The 17,008-nt window shown below is 36.9% G+C and overlaps 1 long non-coding RNA gene and 1 pseudogene across 2 annotated transcripts in view; one reads left to right on the forward strand and one right to left on the reverse strand.

Moving 5' to 3' along the window:
• Positions 1-17,008, forward strand: part of LOC148124322 (vomeronasal type-2 receptor 26-like) — a 44,706-nt pseudogene that overhangs the window by 17,540 nt on the left and 10,158 nt on the right. The window lies entirely within an intron of this gene.
• LOC113452239 (uncharacterized) lies at positions 16,340-16,771 on the reverse strand. The gene is made up of 2 exons (XR_015740370.1): positions 16,671-16,771; positions 16,340-16,580 (listed from the first exon to the last, which is right to left on the reverse strand). It is a non-coding gene; the product is annotated as an uncharacterized LOC113452239 (long non-coding RNA).

A 17,008-nucleotide genomic window follows, 5' to 3' on the forward strand; every position in this document is an offset into this window, starting at 1 on the left:
AATCCCAGCTGATTGGCTGGGTCTTCTTTTGTTGCCCTGCACAGGAGAATGGAACTTGAAAGCAGGTTAGTGAGGTGGGGAGGGATTGGGATTTTGTAGTAACCTTTCCCCAGGAGTGGGGAGGGAATGGAGATTTTACAGTATCCTTCCCCTGAGAAACCCACCAAACCACACCACGCTCACCAAGCCATGGTCACAGAACTGGTAGTTAAAAAAATTGAATCCCACTACTGCTTCAGATAGTGGAAGATTACTATTATATCTGTGGACTAAGCTATTTAGCTTATACATGGGCCTTTGCTGTGAAAGTGAAAAAGAGGAAAATAACACATTTGTATCATGAAATTCTGATCTAAACCTTAAAGCTGGAAGTGATTTTAAAGATAAAACAGCCCAACCCTCTATTGGGTAAGTGATCTAGAGGTAGACCTTGACTTGGCACTACAATGGAGCCCAAAATTTCTGTTGCTAAGTGAGACAGTTGTGAAGTGAGTTTTGCTCCATTTTACGACCTTACTTGCCACAGATGTTAAAGTGAATCCCTGCAGTTCTTAAGTAACAGGTTTGTTAAGTGAATCCGACTTCCACATTGACTTTGCTTGTCATAAGGTTGCGAAAAGGAATCACATGACCCCTGAAACCATCATAAATATGAGCCAAGCATCTGGATTTTGATCCTGGGATCATAACTGTGAAAGTGTCAAAAATGTGAAAAATGATTCATAAGTCAGTGCTGTTATAATTTTCAATTGGCTTATATTTAAATGAACTATTTTAAGTCGGGGACTATCTGTATTCTAGTTCCTCTGACAAATAACTAGGGAAGATCAGTAGTGCCATGAGAAAAAAGTCAACCCTTTCTCTTTGTTTGAGTTTTCAGATAGAGAAAGAACTGCTATTAAATCTCGTTTCTCTGAATGTAGTCTACTGCATGGAACAGAAATCAGTTAGAATCAGTTTCCTGTTTTTGTTCAGAAGAAAAGGCAAAATCAGTCAGTGTGCATCTCTGGCACAATAATACATGGCAGTGTCAGAAGCTCACATGAAGTTCAACTGAAGAGAATATTCATTCTTGGAATTGTCTGAAGCAATGGTGGTGCGGCTTTGAAGAGACGATGAAAACCATTTTCTCCCATCATTGGGAAAGATTCTGGCAATCCATTCTAAGCCTTTCCCTGAAGGCTGACAGACCCAGCTCCAAGCATAGCTTCTATCAGTGATGGAGTAACCAGTAACTTTACAGAGCAAATTGAGATTTTGTCCTGGCTTTACAGTTCCTGATCCTGATGACACAAGTTGAACCTCAGAAAGGGACCCTAAAAATGTAAGAGACAGGGAGTTATTCACGAGCATCTGAAAAAAAAAATCACAGTTGCTTTCTCTAAAACTGTGTTCTTACATTTTGGCATGGCTATCAGAGAAAAGAAAAACAGCAAGAAATTCATAGTGTCTTTTTAAAGTCTTTTTCCTCCAGTCTGACATGTACAATTTGAAGGAAATGTAAAGATCTAAAATGAGAACCCTGCTTATAAAGAGGAATATTTCATTACCCATTTCATGTATTCATAACTATGTATACACTTATACTTATTATCTTGTAAACAATTGACAAATCAAATAAATAAATAAATAAATAAATTTTGATATTTGCATATTCCTAGTAAGGTATAAAGACGCTCCTGGAAAGCCAGGTTTAGTGGAGAGTTTGTACACAATAAGAGGATACAGATAAAGTCCATATTTTTCCTTCCTTCCTTCCTTCCTTCCTTCCTTCCTTCCTTCCTTCCTTCCTTCCTTCCTTCCCTCCCTCCTTTCTCAGATCACAATACAAAAGCATACAGATCTTTGGGAAAATTTATCAATACTAATGATTGATTGATTGATTTTCTATACTATTCACCTTACCTAAGTGATTCTGGACTCTTTTCAACTATATGTACTATCTGTCTGTCTGTGTATGTATGTATATGTATATATACATACACACACACACACACACACACACACAAAACACACACACACATTAATAAAAAAGTAGTTTAATCCAAAAAATAAATCAAGTTAAAATTTGAAGACCAGGAAGTCAACAGGACAGCAGGAACATCCTCTGGGCACCATCCATCCCCAGAGCTGCAACATATCTTTATAACTTTATAATTGGCAAAGTCAGGTCTTAACACACTGAGAAAATGGGAAGATTGGGATTCTGCCTCAATTCTCCAAGTAAGAAATGCCATAAAAGGTGGGGAAAGGACCTCAACCTAGATCCTGCCAGTCAAAACTCCCTATCCAATCGGATAATCCTCCCATCCTTCCTTTCACCCATCTCCTCCCACTTATGAGTGTGTGACTGTAATCTTGTTGTTGTTTCTTTCTTTTACGTACACTGAGAACATTTGCACCAAGACAAATTCCTTGTGTGTCCAATCACACTTGGCCAATAAAGAATTCTATCCATCTATAAACTACCTGCTTTACTGTGTGGGATGAGTCCCAGATGTAATGGGGACAAAATGGCTCCTCAGAACGGGAGCGGGGAAGCCCTCATACTAGATCCTGTCAGTCAAAACTCCTTTTCCAGTGAAATTGCAGCATGCCCTCTCTGACTGTCTTGGATGCAAGAAGAAGATATAATTTGGACAAGATTTCTCAGGTATCTATGCCCAATACCATTAAGGGTTTTATAGGTGACACAAATCTATTGTATTGGACTCAGAAAAAATGTGAATGTTCCATTTGATGTAGAACATGATTGGTGATAATAGATAGATAGATAGATAAATAGATAGATAGATAGATAGATAGATAGATAGATAGATAGATAGATAGATAGACAGACAGACAGACGGACTGATGGATGGATAGACAGATGGATAGACAGACAGGCAGACAGACAGACAGACAGAAGGTTGAAAGAGTACTAACCACAACATTGTATGGCCTGTTTCAAATTTGATGCCTAGTGTGGTCATCTCCTTCTTTGTAATTTTTTTAAACAAGTTTTATTTCAGTTTTTCACATTATAGAACACACACACAAAAAAAGCTCTTTTCAGTGGACAATATGATTCTGGGTTCCCACTTTTACATGCAAATATGACAATAGTTATATTATTCATCTTTTACATTCAACTTCATGCCTTATCCAAATTTTACTTAATTCTCTTCTTATTGCCTTTTCCAAAATACTCTTTCCTCATTTAGATTATATACAATTCCCATATCTTCATATTTATTACCTTTAATACTTTTATCTGTCAAATTTGTAGTTTCATCACAGATTCTTTCCATGAATTCTAAATTAATGCAAGCTTTTACAGAAGAAAAAGAACAAACAAAAATAAGTCCCCCCACCATTTACTAATTTGGGTGTGCCACCCCAATGGTTTAGTATTCTTGAATTCCCTCATTTTTAATTCCCAACAAACATTTATTTTTAACTAATTATAATATAAATAATCCCCTATAAACTACATAACATTTATATCTTTGCAGTCAGATTCCACATTGTATTTACCGCTGTCGATTTGATAAAATTTGTTTATAGTTTCAAAAAAAAAAAGAAAAAAAATCCATTTAGCTAATCCTGGTCACTGATATTAGTCTCATTCTAAACATTCTCACAGTTCATTTCAATTATTTCAATGTATTTATTAAACATTGATATTTCTTTTAAAGATAGAAATAACGTAATAAAATGTAATAAAAATTATCAGTGTCCATCCTTCCTCTTAATAATCAGTATTTCCCTATTGTTTAACTAATTTATAATTGAAAATACTTTCATATTACCCCTCAACTCCATGCGGGATCCCCTTTTCTTAATTCTTAATCAACCATTATCTCTGTGTCTTTTAAATAGACAGATTGTTTTCAATATTTTACAATTCCCATATTTCTTTGTTGCCTGCTCCTGTTTCTCATTGGCTCTCTTCCCCTTTATTTTTCCACATCTTTTCCCCCTCCAGTTTTTATTTCCTCTCTCTTTATATCTTCCTTCCCCATTTTAATTTTCTGCTGTTTCTTTTTGCCTTTCCTAGTTTCTCACGTATTCCCCTTTTTAGTTACCTTCTTGAATCTCAAGTTTTTAACCCTCCTTCTTTTGCCTCTTCTTTGTAGTGTTCTTTGTGTTAAATGTTTATTAAAGATGGCTTCTCCTTGAATCAACTCCTCCTTCTGAGGTTCTTTCTTCATATTCTTCAATCACCATTTCCAAAGATTTTAAAACAAAGCCCAATGATTCACCTCTTTCCTGTAATAATTCTTTCATATTTTTAATTTCCATTTTTAGTTCCTGAAGAGATAACATCATTGCACACTTTAATATCTTATAGTCATTAAAATCCAAGAATCAACTTCTATTTTTCTTCTTCCTTCTTCAGACTTTCTAGATTCACAATTATTCCCACAATGGGTCTATACCAAAATCATCAATTAATCCCAAAGTCAGTCTTTTTCTTCTTCTTTTATTCAGATTCAACTTTCACTTTTCAGGGTTCCTGTTTTATTGTTTCAATATTTCCTTTACTTGTATCTAATCACGTTCGTAGAGAAGCAGGACCTTTTTTTTTTAGTTAAGTTTTGTCCACTAGATGGTACTCTCCATTATGTAAAACCTTTCTTCTCCTGTTTTATTATTCAGGGCTTTTCAAACCTCCATATTCCAAAACAATCAAATCTCCAATTATTATATATCTTCCCTTCTTTTTTCTTTGGCACTCTTAAGTCCAGCTTAAATTATGCCTATTTAGTACCAAGGTATCTTAGTCCAATTTAATTAAGTATCTTTCCCCGGCTTCTTGCTTTCGTGGTTTGAAGCCCCGTTCAACTGTCAAAATTATTTTCCCTTTTTTTCTTCCCTTTATGTTTCTGCTGCTTTCTTTTCTTTCTTAAAAATTCTTACTATGTTAGTCCTGGGCTACCTTTTATTTAATTGTTGCTCCCAGTTGTCCCAGCTCTCATACTGTCTGCCTCTTTCTTCACTCCTGGCACACTCTTAGTCCAGCTGGGTCCTCCTCTTCATGGTGGCCATTTTAGACCACCACTACAATCATTTTCAGGGGGAAATATTGCCCAGCCAAAAGGAGGAGATGCAGCTCCCCTCAATGCTGATGGCTTCCCCTTTCTCCACCACCCCTCCAAGGCAGCTTCAGCCCCTAATCAACACAATTGGGGCTCTCCAATGAACGAGCACAGATCAAAACCATGGATGATTGTGGTCTCTGGTCCATTGGCAAGGAGGGCTCAACTGGAAGCTCCTCCTTCTTTGTAATTTTAATGCATAGGATTGATCATGCTGTGAGAGACATTAGATAAAAAGTCTACCCTTTCTTTTTGTGTGAGCCTTCAGATATGGAAAAAAAAAACCTGCTATTATATCTGTGGACACCTCAGATAGCTTTTCCAACCATTTCTGATTTTTTCCATTTTTTAAGGACATTGTGATGCAAGCTCTACCCCATTTCTATGTCTGTAGTGAGCTGCAAAAATAGCATCTCATTTCCATGCTATCAAGATTGTGTTTACTGTTTTGCTTTACAAAATTCATATAAATTAAATGGAGTAGATTCAGTCAGATGTATCAATTGGGTAGAATGACATAGCTTCAAGATGAATTTAGGCAGGGATGGGATCCAACCAGTATAACTCTCTGTTATGTCGCTCTGCATCATGTGAGTTGCACGGGTGCAATTTATGACCTATTGAGCTGCCCAGACAGCTAAGTAGCGCTGTGTGCAAGTGCGCAACATTTGGAAAACCACTTTTTTCCTACTTTTTCAACCACAGCTGCATCGTGCAAAGCAGCTGCAGTTGAAAAAGCAGGAAATAAAGGACAGGTAAGAGACCGGGCAGGCAGGTGGACCAAAACAACGGCAGACATAGAACCGGTTCTATGTATGCTCTTTCTCTGCTGCTCTTCAGAACTACCGGTTCTACAGAGGTGGACAGAACTGGTAGAATCCCACCCCTGAATTTAGGACTCCAACAATGAGTCTATTGTTTTGATGTTCTCCTTGGAGTTATAGTCCTCCAAAAATTCAAATGATTTCATAGAAGAAGAAAAAAAAACCCTCAGAATCAGTTTCCTTTTTTTGCCTAGAAGATCAGGCAAAATCAGTCAGTGCACATCTCTGGCACAATAATAGATGACCGTGTCAGAAGCTGACATGGAGTTCAACTGAAAGAAATATTCATTCTTGGAGTTGTCTGAAGCAATGGTGGTGCGGCTTTGAAGAGAAGATGAAAACCATTTTCTCCCATCATTCGGAAAGATTCTAGCAATCCATTCTAAGCCTTTCCTTGGAGGCTAATGGACCCAATTCCAAGCATAGCTACTACTAGTGATGGAGAGACTACTAATTTTACAGTCCAAATTGAGATTTTGTCCTGGTCTTACAGTTTCTGGCCCCAATGACACAAGTTATACCTCAGCAAGGGACCCTAAAGAAATAAAAGACAAAAAACAATCAGGATACACGAGCATCTGGAAAAAAATCAGTTGCTTTCTCTAAAATTGGGTTCTTACATTTTGGCATGGCTATCAGAGAAAAGAAAAACAGCAAGAAATTCATAGTGTCTTTTAAAGTCTTTTTCCTCCACTTTGACATGTACAACTTGAAGGAAATGTAAAGAACTAAAATGAGAAGCCTGCTTATAAAGAGGAATATTTCATTATGATATTTGCATATTCCTAGAGAGGTATAAAGATGGTCCTAGAAAGCCAGGTTCAATGGTATACAATAAGAAGATACAGATAAAGTCCATAAATGTCCTTCCTTCCTTCCTTCTTTCCTTCTTTCTTTCCTTCCTTCCTTCCTTCCTTCCTTCCTTCCTTCCTTCCTTCCTTCCTTCCTTCCTTCCTTCCTTCCTTCCTCAGATCACAGTACAAAACCATTTCTCAGAACACAATACAAAACCATTTCTCATGCTTGTAGCACAGGACAGATTTTCAGTCTTATATCAGCCCCATCTAGATTTTTGGGAAAATTTATAAATACTATTGATTGATTGATTGATTTTCTATACTATCCACCTTGCCTAAGATATAGATAAAGGCCATTGTTTTCCTTCCTCCCTTCTTTCTTTCCTCCCTCTCTCTCTATATTCACAACCCAGCCCAAATGCCTGTTAGAAAACTAAGATTTTCACCATCTTTTGTCAGCCTAATCCTGATCTTTGGGCAAATTTCCCACTATTCAATAAGAGGATATAGATAAAGTCCGTCATTTTCCTTCCTTCCTTCCTCCCTCCCTCCCTTTCAAAATTTACAACCCAGCCCTTAGCCTGTTAGAATAGTAATCCCAATCAAAATCTTAGGGCAAATTTCCCAATACTCATTATAATGTAAAATAGGAAAAGGTTCCTTTTGAGACCGCAACCATACCTTGTCAGAGAAAAAAGAATTTTATTTCCCATATTGGACTTCCTGTTTGAATCCAGCTGTTTCATTGGCACTTAGCTATTCAGAAAAAATACCTAGTGTACTCATACAGGTGGAAAGTTGTTGTTCCTGAGGTTTTTGTTTTGACCCATGACATTTCCTCAAATGTCTCAGAATTATGGCAAGTCTAGATAACAATGGCTTGAGTGTAGACTGACATTCTTGAGCTATTCACAACAGCATAGCAATTGCTTCTGTTCTAATATAGACAATTAAACTGTAGGGCCAAGATTTCAATGAAAAGATACTAGACAACCTTCTCCTTTCTTTGATATAGAGTGGAAATGAAAACTAATAGAAAATATTAGTTTGAGGAATAGCTCCTATTGCAATTAGTCCCTTAATTATGTGGTTTTGTTGGCACATTGGTTCAAAAATTTTAACTAATGATGGAAAACAAATAGGATGCTGTTACTCCTGATATTTCACTCTCTTTGCACAGGAAACGTAACTAGTTTCCTCAGATATTCCAAAATTTTGTGTCTATTTAATCATAGCTTGACTATATTTATTAACTGTACTACTTGGAAAAAGGCGGAGCCTCCTTGCCAACGGACGGTAGATCGCAACTCTCTGTGGCTATCATTTGTGCTCCTTCATCGGAGAGCCCCAATCATTCTGATTAGGGGCTGAAACTGCCTTGGAGGGGCAGCAGAGTAAGAGGAAGCAGCAAGTCTGATTGTGGGGAGCCGCATCTCCCCCTCCTGGGCTTGGTTTTTTTTCCTTCCGAAGACGACTGCAGTGGTGGTCCAAAATGGCCATCCCGAAGAAGATGACTCAGCTCGACTAAGATTTGTGCAGGAGGGAAGAAAGAGGTGGATAACATCTGAACTGGGACAACTGGGCAATATAACTAAACAAAAGTACCTCGGGATTAAGGTAACATAAAATTTTTAAGAAAAGAAAAGTGAGCGGAAAAATTACAAAGGGACAGAGAAAAAAAGAAAAATATTTTTGACAGCTAAATGGGGCTTTGAACCAGGAAAGGAAGAAGCTGGAATTAAAGATTTAATGAAATTGGACTAAAATAATTTGGGATTAAACAAGTATAAAACTAAAGCTGGACTTAAGATTGTCAAAGAATAATAATAACAAAGTTTACAAATTGGAGACTGGATTGTGTTGGAATATTGAGGTTCGAAAAACCTTAAATAAAAAAAACAGGGGAAAAAGGTGAGGACTTTGTATAATGGAGAGTGTCACCTTTTGATAAAAATTTGGTTCAAATAAAAGGGAAAGCATCCTGTTTTTGAATGAACTGGTGTGGATATAACATTACAGAAATATTGAAACAAAGTAAGAATTTTAGAAGGTGAAAGCAGAACCAGAATAAAGGAAAAAGCAAGGAAAGATTGTGGGACTGATTGATGTTTTTGGTATAAACCCTGGACTGGAATAACTGAGAACTTTAAAAAAACTGAAAGAAGAAAGAAGGAAAGTAAAAGTGGTTTCTTTTTGTGGACTTTAACAATCATAAAATATAAGAATGATGATATCTCTTCGGGAATTAAAAATGGAACTTAAAAATATGAGAGAATTACTACAGGAAAGAGGCGAATCACTTTGCTTTGTGCTAGAAAAAATGGAAATGGCGATCGAAGAACAAGAAGAAAGATTCTCAGAGGAGGAGGAATTGACTCAAGGAGAAGACATTTTAAATAGACAATTAACACAAAGAACTCTACAAAGAAGTGGGGAAAGAAGGAAGGTTAAAAAGTTGAGTTTTAAGAAAGCAATTAAAAGAGGGAATACCTGTGAAGTTAGGAAAGGCAGAAAGACTCAGCAGAAAGGGGGAAAGGAAGATATTAAGAAAGAGGGATACAAATTGGAATGAGAAAAGATATGGGGAAAAGAGGAGGAGGAGAAGCAGTAAGAAACAGGCGTGTGAAAGAAAGAAACACAGAACTAGTAAAACGTTGAAAAGATATTGCTTTTTCAGAGATAATGGTTGATGAATTAAAAAGGGGATTCCACAGGGTGACAAGGGGTAATAATATTTCTGCAATTAAAAATATTTAGAAAATAGGGTAATATAGAAACTGATAACTCTTATTAAAGGGGAGGGGGAAATATGCTGTGGAATCCAACTGAAAAGATGTAATGATTAATGGTTTATTGGGAATTAAGATGAGGGAATAAAAGTATATTCTAATCATTAAGGTGTCACACTCAAAATGGTAAAAGAGGGGAAACTTATATTTGTTCTTTTTTCTTTTTGTGTGGGTGTGTTAAAATTTGTATTAATTTAGAATTCACAAAAAAAATGTGTAATGGAAAGGGAATATGAGAGACTAAAGAACCAGCTAAATTAATAAATTTAATATAGATTATTAAAAGCAAGGAGAGACATTGGTAACTTCATTATTACTACTATTAGGCAAATATATATTGTTTATTTTTATTTTTAAAATAAATATTAAGGATTATATTTGAAATAATTGAAATGAAATAAAAAGATGTTTAGATTGAGATTAATGAAAGAACTTATAATTAAACTTTATTATTATTATTATTATTATTATTATTATGCAAACACATATTGTTTATCTTTATGTTTAAAAACAAATACCAAAGGATCATATTTGAAATAATTGAAATGAAATAAAATCGATTGAGATTAATGAAAGAGGCCAGAATTAATGTGTTTATTTCTCTCTTTACTGAAAATTTGGAACGGAAAAGGCAATAATAGAATTAAGTATGCATATATCAATGTATAATTGCTGTCATATTTGTATGTAAAGATGATGACCCGGAAATATGCTGTCCACTAAAAGGATATTTTTGTTTTTAATGTGAAAAACTGAATAAAGTTCCTCCCCCCCCAAAAAAAAGGATCTTACAAACATCTCAAGAAGTATTATGGATAGATTCTACCACTATTCTTAATAGCTGCAACAATCCTGGTCTCCTGACTACTAAAACCCATCAAGTTATTCAATTTGCCATCGTTCCCATAATTCCCCAGAGTTCTACTTAATAATATTCTGCCTTTTTTAGTAAAGCAATGAATATGAAAAGTAATTGAAAATTTTAGTTTGGGGATTGCTGGAAAAAAGAGGTTTGGGGTGAGAGGAGTAAAAGAGAAATAGCAGATAAACAGAATGAAACTTAAATTGAACTAAAAAAGAGACCAATCAATCAATTAGAGTAGAGCTGCAAGGGACCTTGGAGATCTTCTGGTCCAACCCTCTGCTCAAGCAGGAGACTTTATACCATCTCAGATAGGTGGCTGTCCAATGTTTTCTTAAAAACCTTCAGTGATGAAGCACCTACAACTTCTGAAGGCAAGCTGTTCCACTGGTTATCCCAAAGGGGCTCAAGAGGGAACTGGATTTTCTGGATTTTCTTTGAAGAGGTTTTGCTTCTCATCTAAGAAGCTGCTTCATCTTGAAATGTGTCCAAACAAAAACCAGAAAGTCCGGTGGCCTCTTGAAAAAGCACCTTTGGGACAACCATGACCTGGATGACTGAAAATCTCCATGGACGTTCCATTGGTTAATTGTCCTCTCTGACAGGAAGTTTCTCCCTAGTTCCAGTTGCATTTCTCCTTGATTAATTTCCATCCATTGTTTCCATCCTTTGGTGCTTTGGAAAATGTAAGTTTCACAGTTTCTTCATCGTGGTAGCCCCTCAGAGACTGGAATAGTGCTATCATTGCAAAATCTAGCCTTTCATTTCTCTAAACCCAATTCCTGCAACTGTTCTTCATGTGTTTTGGTCTTTAGGCCTTTAATCAAGGGCATGGCGGTTGCCCCCTAGATTGCATTTGTCTTAGAAATATTCTGCTGTTTATATTTACCAATATCATTGCTTGGTCTCAACCTGTATCTGTATTTCTGATTTGCAGCGCTTTGGTGCCCCCTACAGGAAATCTCTTCTGAACTATAAATGAAGAGAGACTGTTTTTGGCCTTTTCAATCAGTAAGTCAAGACTCTCTCAATTGAATTCTACTGAATAGCGGAATATTAATGCAATTTCAAGGGGTTTCAATTCAATGTATAGAATGTGAAGGATGTGTGTTTGTGTTTATTTTCATAGGAATGTGCAGCAGCTAAAATAGTCAACACAGTTCTAGGCTGCATAAACAGAGAGATAGAATCAAGATCACATGAAGTGTTAATACCAATTTATAAGGCCACACTTGGAATACTGCATTCAGTTCTGGTCAGCACGATGTAAAGAAGAAATTGAGACACTAGAAAGAATGCTGAGGAGAGCAACAAAGATGATTAATAAAAAGAGATAACCCGGGGTAAGCCACTTTCCAAAAGAAGTTTTAGGTATTTATGTTTTGTGTTTTATACGTCTACGTTTGAATTAATAAAATTTTAGAAGAATGTAAGAAGAACGTTGGAAGAGAACAATGAAATTGTAAATAAGACAGATGGATATAAAAAATGTATACAATCTGAAGTAATAGAAATATAATTTGAATAAATAGAAGGAAAGGGAGTAATAAAGAGAAGTTGGGATAAGATATGAAGTTGAACAGATAAGGTAAATATATATATCAAATTGTGTTCATATGGAAATGTGATAATTTGGAATTATTCTGTCTTTAAATAAGATGTCTTATTGTTTTTTTCAGAAAAAGATCTCTTACGTTATTATATCCTATGCTTTGTTTGTCTGTATATTGTTTTGTAAAATTAATAAAATTTGTTTTTTAAAAAAAGATTGTGTTTACTGGAGGGCTGGGATTTTACCAGTTCGAACCACTTCTATAGAACCAGTTGTCATGACTCTTTGCAGTTAGGAGAACTGGCAAATCATGCCACTGGCTGGCCCCACCCCTCTCCACTTGGACAACCAACCTGAAATGATGTAGGGTTTCCTGCCTGAGCAGGGAGTTGGACTAGAACAGTCATCACCAACTGGTGGGCCATAGCCCACTGGTGGTCTGTGAGAACATTTTGGTGGGCCGCAGAGAAATGTCACCCCAAGAGCACCCCCCATAGCAATTAATCCAGGCTGCATGGGAACACAAGGCCCACATGGCCCATAGGAACCCTCCCTGCCCAGTCATTCCTTACCTGACAAACTTGCCTCCTAAGTTGCTATTTTTCCTTTTTTTTCACCTGACCATCAGCTGTTCTTTTAAGCAGAGCTGAAACTTCCTTAGGCCTGAAAGTTCCATTATTCAGTGCTGACTCAGGTAGCTGATGGCAGATAGATCTCTGAGTGAATCTGTGATTCTGTGAGCAACTCAATCTGCATGCCTGATTTGCCTGATTTGCGGTAAAAGTTTCTCTTTTTTAAATAAAAATATCAATATTTACATAATATTTACATACAAGCCATGCCTAGCCAGTCACATGTCTCCCAAGCCACCCCCACAAATTAGGCTATGCCCACAAAACCGGTTGTTAAGAAATTTGAATCCCACCCCTGCCTCTGTGTGTTTGTGGGTGTGGGTGTGTGGGTGAGAGAGAGAGAGAGAAGGGGAGGGAGGGAGGGAGGGAGGGAGAGACGTGAGATCAGATCTCTCTCTTTCTCCCACCAATGTCAGCAAGCCACCATCAGTCAAAATTCATATTAGTGGTCCCTGGGGTTTAGAATTATGATTTTGAAGTCCAAAAAGTTGGCAACCACTGGACTAGAAGACCTCCAAGACTCCTTTCTTACTCAGATGGAGTTCATCTAAGAGAGACCTTTATAGATAACCTTCTCTTTCCTTTGATATATGGTGGAAATGAAAAGTAATGGAAAATATTATTTGAAGAACAGCTCCTATTGCAATTAGTCTCTAAATTATGTGGTTATGTTGGTACATGTGTTCATAAACCCTAATTAGTGTTGGAAAAAAGGTAATGATATTCCTGATATTTCACTCTCTTTGCACATGACACGTGACTAGTTTCCTCAGATATCCCAAAATTTAGTTCAGGTGGATTAATTGGGTAGAATGTCATAGTCTCAAGATGAATTTAGGACTCAACAGTGAGTCCTTTATTTTGATGTTCTTCTTGGAGTTATATTCCTCCAAAAATTCAAATGACTTCACTTGTCTGAATGTTGATCTGAATGTTAAGCACAGTCAGAATCAGTTTCCTGTTTTTGCCCAGAAGAGACAGCAGGATCAGTCACTGTGCATCTCTGGCACAATAATACATGGCAGTGTCAGTAGCTGACATGGAGTTCAACTGAAGGGAATATTCATTCTTGGAGTTGTCTGAAGCAATGGTGGTGCGGCTTTGAAGAGAAGATGAGTACCATTTTCCCCCATTATGGGGGAAGATTCTGGCAATCCATTCTAAGCCTTTCCCTGGAGGCTGACGGACCCAGTTCCAAGCATAGCTTCCATCAGTGATGGAAACACCAGTAACTTTACAGAGTAAATTGAGGTTTTGTCCTGGTCTTACAGTTCCAGGCCCTGATGATACAAGTTGAACCTCAGCAAGGGACCCTAGAGAAGTAAGAGAAATAAAAATTAGAATTCATATACCTCAGAAAAAGAAATAATATTGTCGGTTTCTGTAAAATTATGTACTCACATTTTGACATGGCTATCAGAAAAAAGAAAACCAGACAGTAATTCATCATGGTCCCTTAAACAAATTTCCTCCAATTCAACCTTTAGACTTTGAACAAAATATGGCCATGAATCAGAGAGTTCTGCTTTTAAAGGAGAACACCTGATGATATTTGCATAAATCAGTGGGCTATAAAAGAGATCTTAGAAAGCAAGGTGAACTTGTATTCTATAGGAGAGTCTGGAGAAAGACTCCCTCCCTCCCTCTCTCCCTTCCTTCCATTCTTCCTTCCTTTAACAAATCACAATACAAAACAATTTTTCATCCTTGTAGCACAAGTCTGTTTTTCACAGTGTTACATCAGCTTCCTTCCTTCCTTCCTTCCTTCCTTCCTTCCTTCCTTCCTTCCTTCCTTCCTTCCTTCCTTCCTTCCTTCCTTCCTTCCTTCCTTCCTTCCTTCCTTCATATTATACTATCCACCTCATCTCTGGGCCATTTTCAACTGTATAATGAAACCATATAAATATATTAATAAAACATAGCCTAAAAACTGAATGAAAAACAAGGTAAAATTTCCCTGGAAAAGTAAATTGAGTTAAAGTTTGAAGGCAAGGAAGTTAACAGTCCAGGAGGGGTATGCTCTGGTTCTCAACCATCCCCATAGCTGCAACATAGGCCCCTATGCTAATTGGCAAAGTTAGGTCTTAACACATTTGGAACAAATGGAAAAATGGGGAGGTTTCCCTCAGCTACCTGGATAAGTTATTCATTAAGTGGGTGGTGGGTGGGGGAAGACCTCATCATAGATCCTGTCAGTCAAAATTCCCTTTCCAATGGAAATGCAGCATGCCCTCCCTGGTTGTCTTGGGTGCAAAAGGAAGATATAATTGGTACAAGATTCCTCGGGTATCCATGAAGGTTTTAAAGGTGAAAACCCATCCATTATATTGCACTTGAAAAACGTGTGAATGTTCCATTGGATGGAAAAGATAGATGATAGATAAATAGATTAGATTAGATTAGATTAGATTAGATTGAGATGATAGATAGATAGATAGATAGACAGACAGACAGACAGGCAGACAGACAGACAGACAGACAGACAGACAAGGGGGATAAATACTTAGACAGGAAAGGTGCTCTCTTAATACTGAAGTGCAACATTCAGTGCAAATATGGCCAACATTTTAAAAATGAACCAAAACTACAGCATAGGTTTTGCCCCTTTGACAGTAAAGTACATGAGATGATTCACTTAGGGTTTGTAACACACATACACATACACGGTTTTGCAGGAGAGTTTATTTTAAGAAGGATTGTTTTGGAAACAGACTATTTCACAAAACCTCTGATACCCATCATTTTTCACAAGGAATGGCTTTTTTGATTTCTCATTTCCTACTTTTTCATATCTTGTGACCATAATTATCTGAGGACCTTAAGTTAGAGTTAAGATTTCTTGGTTAACTCTACTAACCAAGAGATATTTTCATTTGCTCATCCATTGACTATTGAAACAAAGACATGAATATGACATTTTCTGCTATTCCCAAGATCTCAATAATTCAAGTTTTATAAAGGGGCTTTAGCTTATGCATGGGCCTCTGTTGTAAGAAGTGAAAAAGAAAGAAAAATAAGAAAATTGTATCATGAAATTCTGATCTAAACTTTCGAACTGAAAGTGAGCTTAAAGGTAAAACAGCCCAGCTCTGTATTCAGGGTGAGATCTACTCTAGTTCCTCTGACAGATACTAGAGAAAACCACTAGTGCAAGAGAACTAACCATGTCATTGAACAGCCTAGACCATGCTTGATAGCTGCTATGGACCTCTCCTTCTTTGTTTTTTAATCCATTGTTTTGAACATCCCATGAGAAAAAATGTGCACCCCTTCTTTTTGTGTGAACTTCCAAATAGTGAACGACTCCTATTGTAACTGTGGACACCTCCGATAACTTCCTTTTTCCTACAACTTCTGATTCTTTTCATTTTGTTTAAGGACATTATGATCCAAACATTACCCCATTTCTACCCATGCAAAAATAGCATCTCACTTCCATGTCATCAACATCATTGTATTTACAGTTTGGCTTTATACAATTCATATCAATTAACTGGAGTGGATTCAGTTAGATGGATCAAGTGGGTAGAATGTCATAGCCTCAAGATGAATTTAAGATTCCACAATGAATTCATTGTTTTGATGTTCTTGGAGTTATATTCCTCCAAAAATTCAAATGATTTTATTGGTCTGAATGTTTTTTTTTTTTCATGGAAGAAAAAAAAAACCCAGAGTCAGAATCAGTTTCCTGTTTTTGCCCAGAAAATCAGGCAAAATCAGTCAGTGTGCATCTCCAGCACAATAATAGATGGCCATGTCAGAAGCTGACATGGAGTTCAACTGAAGAGAATATTCATTCTTGGGATTGTCTGAAGTAATGGTGGTGCGGCTTTGAAGAGAAGATGAAAACCATTTTCTCCCATCATTGGGAAAGATTCTGGCAATCCATTCTAAGCCTTTCCCTGGAGGCTGACGGACCCAGTTCCAAGCATAGCTACTACTAGTGATGGAGACACCAGTAACTTTACAGACCAAATTGAGATTTTGTCCTGGTCTTACAGTTCCAGGCCCCGATGATTCAAGTTGAACCTCAGCAAGGGACCCTAAAGAAATAAAAGATAAAAAACGATCAGGGCACACGAGCACCTGGAAAAAAATAATCACAGTTGCTTTCTCTAAAATTGGGTTCTTACATTTTGGCATGGCTATCAGAGAAAAGAAAAACAGCAAGAAATTCATAGTGTCTTTTTAAAGTCTTTTTCCTCCAGTCTGACATGTACAACTTGAAGGAAATATAAAGAACTAAAACGAGAACCCTGCTTATAAAGGGGAATACTTCATTATGATATTTGCATATCCCTAGAGAGGTATAAAGAAGCTCCTAGAAAATCAGGTCACGTGGAGAGTTTGTGTACCATAAGAGGATCAGATAAAGTACATATTTTTCCTTCCTTCCTTCCTTCCTTCCTTCCTTCCTTCCTTCCTTCCTTCACTTCCTTCCTTCCTTCCTCAGATCACAATACAAAACCAT

This window comes from Pseudonaja textilis, chromosome Z (genome assembly GCF_049901715.1).
Source record: "Pseudonaja textilis isolate UNSWEBS1 chromosome Z, rPseTex1.2, whole genome shotgun sequence".
In the NCBI taxonomy this organism is placed as follows: Eukaryota; Metazoa; Chordata; class Lepidosauria; order Squamata; family Elapidae; genus Pseudonaja; species Pseudonaja textilis.